The sequence below is a fragment of the Rana temporaria genome, chromosome 7 (assembly GCF_905171775.1).
Source record: "Rana temporaria chromosome 7, aRanTem1.1, whole genome shotgun sequence".
In the NCBI taxonomy this organism is placed as follows: Eukaryota; Metazoa; Chordata; class Amphibia; order Anura; family Ranidae; genus Rana; species Rana temporaria.
In genome coordinates this window covers 2,868,452-2,875,360 of record NC_053495.1, presented here as the reverse complement: position 1 = coordinate 2,875,360, position 6,909 = coordinate 2,868,452, and positions in this window count along the sequence as shown.

Here is a 6,909-nt window from a genome sequence, read left to right as displayed (position 1 = left end):
TGTACCGGCTGGAGGGAGAAGCAGCACTGACAGGAGCCCCATTCACCCCCCCCCTCCCCCTCACATTGTACCGGCTGGAGGGAGAAGCAGCAGCACTGACAGGAGCCCCATTCACCCCCCCCCCCTCCCCCGCACATTGTACCGGCTGGAGGGAGAAGCAGCAGCACTGACAGGAGCCCCATTCACCCCCCCCTCCCCCGCACATTGTACCGGCTGGAGGGAGAAGCAGCAGCACTGACAGGAGCCCCATTCACCCCCCCCCTCCCCCGCACATTGTACCGGCTGGAGGGAGAAGCAGCAGCACTGACAGGAGCCCCATTCACCCCCCCCTCCCCCGCACATTGTACCGGCTGGAGGGAGAAGCAGCAGCACTGACAGGAGCCCCATTCACCCCCCCCTCCCCCGCACATTGTACCGGCTGGAGGGAGAAGCAGCAGCACTGACAGGAGCCCCATTCACCCCCCCCTCCCCCGCACATTGTACCGGCTGGAAGGAGAAGCAGCACTGACAGGAGCCCCATTCACCCCCCCCCCTCCCCCGCACATTGTACCGGCTGGAGGGAGAAGCAGCACTGACAGGAGCCCCATTCACCCCCCCCCTCCCCCGCACATTGTACCGGCTGGAGGGAGAAGCAGCAGCACTGACAGGAGCCCCATTCACCCCCCCCCTCCCCCGCACATTGTACCGGCTGGAGGGAGAAGCAGCACTGACAGGAGCCCCATTCACCCCCCCACATTGTACCGGCTGGAGGGAGAGGCAGCAGCACTGACAGGAGCCCCATTCACCCCCCCCCCTCCCCCGCACATTGTACCGGCTGGAGGGAGAAGCAGCAGCACTGACAGGAGCCCCATTCACCCCCCCCTCCCCCGCACATTGTACCGGCTGGAGGGAGAAGCAGCAGGTGAGCGCAGTACAATAACATTGGTGGATCCAGAATTATGACATCATAGGGGGGGGGGGCACCAGACGTCACAGAACGCGGCTCTGGAATGTTCTACAGATTATGGAAACACTGCGACCACAACCTGTAGGAAATAATTTAAAGGCGCGCTCCACCTTGTGTGAGAATTGATCTGCGCCATTATTAACCACTTCCCGCCCAGCCAATAGAATGACGGCCGGAGCGGTGGCTGCGTTATCCTGACTGGGCGCCACGACAGCCGCCCGCGGGGGCGCGCATCACGGCAATGTCAGTCTGACACACCGCTGCACTGATCTCGGTAAAGAGTCTCCGACGGAGGTCCTTTACCACGTGACCAGCCGTGTCCAATCACAAGCGATCATGATGTAAACAGGAAGAGCCGCTGATCGTTTTTCCCCCTCGCTCATGTCTGACAGAGGAGAGCCAATTGGCTTCTCTCCTGAGGGGGGGGGGGGTCTGTGCAGATCGTCTATCAGCGCAGTCCCCCCCCCTTGGATGCCCACCCAGGACCACCAGGGATGCCACCTAAACCCTCAGGGATATGCCAATCTGCCCAGGCAACTGCCAATAAGTGCCCATCCCCAATGCCTGCCAGCCACCAGGGATTTCACATCAGTGCCACCCATAAGTGCCCATCAGTGCAGCCTTTCAGTGCCACCTCATTGGTGCCGCCTTATCAGTGCCCGACAGTGAAGGATAAAAAACTTACCGTATTTATCGGCGTATACCGTGCACTTTTTTGCCCTGAAAATCAGGGCAAAATCGTGGGTGCGCGGTATACGCCGATACCCGCGCCGAGTTTGAATACTGCGCCGATATATACCGAGCGCAGTACACTTGTGTATTGTCGGGCAGTCTCGGGTCCTCTCGCGCTGACGTCCAGGACGTCAGCGCGAGAGTTGCAGAGCCTGCCCGACAATACACAAGTGTACTGCGCTCGGTATATGTCAGCGCAGTATTCAAAGTCGGCGCGGGAAACGAGCGGGGAGGATGCGAGGACGCCGGACCCGACGAAGAGGACACCCGAAACCGCAGACGGACGCCGGACCCGACGAGGCCACCGATGGACGATGCACAAGACACCAAAACTGTAAGTACAAAAACTTTTTTCCCACAGGAATTCGGGGCAACTTTAGGGGTGTGCGCTATACGCCGATAAATACGGTACTTATTTACAAAATTTTATAACAAAAGAAAAACTTTATTTTTCTTCAAAATTTGTTGCCTTTTTATTGTTTAGCCAAAAAAAAAAAAAAAAACCCCGTGGGGGGTTCAAATACCACCAAAAAAAGTTATAATAAAAATCCTGTTTGGTTACAATGTATCACGAGTGCGCAATTGTCATTTAAACAGCGAAAGCGCTGAAAATTGGTCTAGGCAGGGGGGGGGGGGGGGGGGATGATTGGAGTGCCCAGTATTGAAGGGGTTAATAAAAGAAGTATCAATTATATTTTGCATTAACCCTTTCACTGCCAGATCCGTATGAGTGACAGCGGGGGAGGGGGGGGGTTACACATTTCCAGTGGCTGCGCTGCCACCCAATCGCTTTCACCCCCCCCCCCCCCCCCCACCACGTATTCCAGGCTCTGAGGGGCTGACATAGCGGGCGGCGCCGGGGGATGGAAGAAGTGCGGACACGCGTCTCTCCTCTCCTTGTTGCCGACCCGGAAAGAGACGTGTGTGACATCACTTCCTGCTCCGCCTCCCGGTGTCCCCAGGAAAGAATGTTCTGCGGTGCGATGTGCATTGCAATCAGCGGGGCTCAGAGACGACATTTGGGGGGGGGGGGTCTCAGTAAAGAGAACCTGTCACCTAAAAATCATCACATAGAGGACTTTGTCCCCTGTGGGATGAAAAAAAAAAAGTTACACCCAAGCACATAAAATCACCCCAAAAAATATTTCAAGCCCCGCCCCCCCACAGAAAACACCTACGTCGGGCGCCTACTCATGAAAACGTTGATTGCGATACAAACGTTACAAATCGCGGCACACTCCGGAGTGAGAGCGATAATTCTACCCCCAGACCTCCTCTATAGCGCTAAACTGATGACCTGAGGAAAATATCGGGGACTGAAAACATTAGGCGAGCAGAACGTGCGTCATGTTACCGGTATTCATGTAAATATATTAGGTGGTCAGTACTCGATGTCGTCTCCCAACATGTTTCGCCAACATTGGCTTCCTCAGGGGGATTCTATAAAAAAATCCCCTGAGGAAGCCAATGTTGGGGAAACATGTTGGGAGACATGTTGGGAGACATCAGGTACTGACCACCCAACAATATCTTTACATGGATACCGGTAATATGACGCACGTTCTGCTCTGCTAATGTTTTTATTGAAGCCGGTTTCTTGTATTTGCTCCGTGGAATAAAACTTTATACATCCTTTCCTGTTCTTGGCAGCGTCACAATCCCAATTATCCGGCCTGTCCTTGTTCCCGATTAAAAATGATCAGGGACGAGGTTTCCGGATACTAGAGGGTCATCAAACCTGTTCTCCGAGCGCCTATAGGGCACTGAAGTGTCACCATTTCACATGTTGTGTACAGACATGACACAGGGGGGGTGGGACAGGCATGACACACGGGGGGGGGACATGCATGACACACGGGGGTGGGGGGTCTGAGACAGGCATGACACAGGGGGGTGGGGGGAGGGGGGAGCACTCTGTCCGGGATTGGTGGGTACTTACACTGGTTGTGGGAGGTGTGGTTCTTGGACTTCGCCATTATGGATTCTGTGGAGACAAAAACAAAACACAAAGCTGAGTGATGTCATTGGAGGAGACAGATAACAGATATCATTGGGCGCCAAAACTAAGTAGCCGGTGAGCTCCTCCCCCACATACTGAGACCCCCCCCAATGTGACACCCGGGGGCCACAAAATGAACCGACATTTACTCCATCACACCGCAGAGTAACCCATGTGATCCGCATTCCATTCACCGAGGGGGGGGGGGTCTTGTGTGTATTGGGGGAGGGCCCTAAGATTAATACTGTGAGAGACTCAGACACCCCAATACTATCCAAACCCCAAATATCCCCAATTCTGGGGGAGTGGGGCTCTGTAGAGAGGGGGCCCTATACAGATCAGGCCAGTAATGGGGGGGGGGACTCTGCACAGATCAGGCCAGTAATGGGGGGGGGGGGGGGGACTCTGCACAGATCAGGCCAGTAATGGGGGGGGGGGGGGGACTCTGCACAGATCAGGCCAGAAAGGGGGGGGGGGGGGACTCTGCACAGATCAGGCCAGTAATGGGGGGGGGGGGGACTCTGCACAGATCAGGCCAGTAATGGGGGGGGGGGGGACTCTGCACAGATCAGGCCAGTAATGGGGGGGGGGGGACTCTGCACAGATCAGGCCAGTAATGGGGGGGGGGGACTCTGTACAGATCAGGCCAGTAATGGGGGGGGGGACTCTGTACAGATCAGGCCAGTAATGGGGGGGGGGACTCTGCACAGATCAGGCCAGTAATGGGGGGGGGGGGGACTCTGCACAGATCAGGCCAGTAATGGGGGGGGGGGGGACTCTGCACAGATCAGGCCAGTAATGGGGGGGGGGGGACCGACGACTCTGTACAGATCAGGCCAGTAATGGGGGGGGGGGGGACTCTGTACAGATCAGGCCAGTAATGGGGGGGGGACTCTGTACAGATCAGGCCAGTAATGGGGGGGGGGGGACTCTGTACAGATCAGGCCAGTAATGGGGGGGGGGGGCCTCTGTACAGATCAGGCCAGTAATGGGGGGGGGGGGACTCTGTACAGATCAGGCCAGTAATGGGGGGGGGGACTCTGTACAGATCAGGCCAGTAATGGGGGGGGGGGGCTCTGTACAGATCAGGCCAGTAATGGGGGGGGGGGACTCTGTACAGATCAGGCCAGTAATGGGGGGGGGGGGGACTCTGTACAGATCAGGCCAGTAATGGGGGGGGGGGGGGACTCTGTACAGATCAGGCCAGTAATGGGGGGGGGGGACTCTGTACAGATCAGGCCAGTAATGGGGGGGGGACTCTGTACAGATCAGGCCAGTAATGGGGGGGGGACTCTGTACAGATCAGGCCAGTAATGGGGGGGGGGACTCTGTACAGATCAGGCCAGTAATGGGGGGGGGGACTCTGTACAGATCAGGCCAGTAATGGGGGGGGGACTCTGCACAGATCAGGCCAGTAATGGGGGGGGGGGACTCTGCACAGATCAGGCCAGTAATGGGGGGGGGGGGGACTCTGCACAGATCAGGCCAGTAATGGGGGGGGACTCTGTACAGATCAGTAATGGGGGGGGGACTCTGTACAGATCAGGCCAGTAATGGGGGGGGGACTCTGCACAGATCAGGCCAGTAATGGGGGGGGGGACTCTGCACAGATCAGGCCAGTAATGGGGGGGGGGGACTCTGCACAGATCAGGCCAGTAATGGGGGGGGGGGGGGACTCTGCACAGATCAGGCCAGTAATGGGGGGGGGGACTCTGCACAGATCAGGCCAGTAATGGGGGGGGGGGACTCTGCACAGATCAGGCCAGTAATGGGGGGGGGGGACTCTGCACAGATCAGGCCAGTAATGGGGGGGGGGGGGACTCTGTACAGATCAGGCCAGTAATGGGGGGGGGGGACTCTGTACAGATCAGGCCAGTAATGGGGGGGGGGGACTCTGTACAGATCAGGCCAGTAATGGGGGGGGGGGGGACTCTGCACAGATCAGGCCAGTAATGGGGGGGGGGGGGACTCTGCACAGATCAGGCCAGTAATGGGGGGGGGGGGACTCTGCACAGATCAGGCCAGTAATGGGGGGGGGGGGGACTCTGCACAGATCAGGCCAGTAATGGGGGGGGGGGGACTCTGTACAGATCAGGCCAGTAATGGGGGGGAGGGGACTCTGCACAGATCAGGCCAGTAATGGGGGGGGGGGACTCTGCACAGATCAGGCCAGTAATGGGGGGGGGGACTCTGTACAGATCAGGCCAGTAATGGGGGGGGGGGGACTCTGTACAGATCAGGCCAGTAATGGGGGGGGGGGGAACTCTGCACAGATCAGGCCAGTAATGGGGGGGGACTCTGCACAGATCAGGCCAGTAATGGGGGGGGGGGGACTCTGCACAGATCAGGCCAGTAATGGGGGGGACTCTGCACAGATCAGGCCAGTAATGGGGGGGGGGACTCTGTACAGATCAGGCCAGTAATGGGGGGGGGGGAACTCTGCACAGATCAGGCCAGTAATGGGGGGGGGGGAACTCTGCACAGATCAGGCCAGTAATGGGGGGGGGGACTCTGTACAGATCAGGCCAGTAATGGGGGGGGGGACTCTGTACAGATCAGGCCAGTAACAGGGGGGGGGACTCTGTACAGATCAGGCCAGTAACGGGGGGGGGACTCTGTACAGATCAGGCCAGTAATGGGGGGGGGGGGCTCTGTACAGATCAGGCCAGTAATGGGGGGGGGGGACTCTGTACAGATCAGGCCAGTAACGGGGGGGGGGGGGCTCTGTACAGATCAGGCCAGTAACGGGGGGGGGGGGGACGACTCTGTACAGATCAGGCCAGCAACGGGGGGGGGGGGGAGACTCTGCACAGACCGGGCCAGTAATGGGGAGGGGGGGGGGACTCTGTACAGATCAGGCCAGTAATGGGGGGGGGGGGGACTCTGCACAGATCAGGCCAGTAATGGGGGGGGGGGGACTCTGTACAGATCAGATCAGTAATGGGGGGGGACTCTGTACAGATCAGGCCAGTAATGGGGGGGGGACTCTGCACAGATCAGGCCAGTAATGGGGGGGGGGGACTCTGTACAGATCAGGCCAGTAATGGGGGGGGGGGGGACTCTGTACAGATCAGGCCAGTAATGGGGGGGGGGGGGACTCTGTACAGATCAGGCCAGTAATGGGGGGGGACTCTGTACAGATCAGGCCAGTAATGGGGGGGGGGGGGACTCTGCACAGATCAGACCAGTAATGGGGGGGGGGGGACTCTGCACAGATCAGACCAGTAATGGG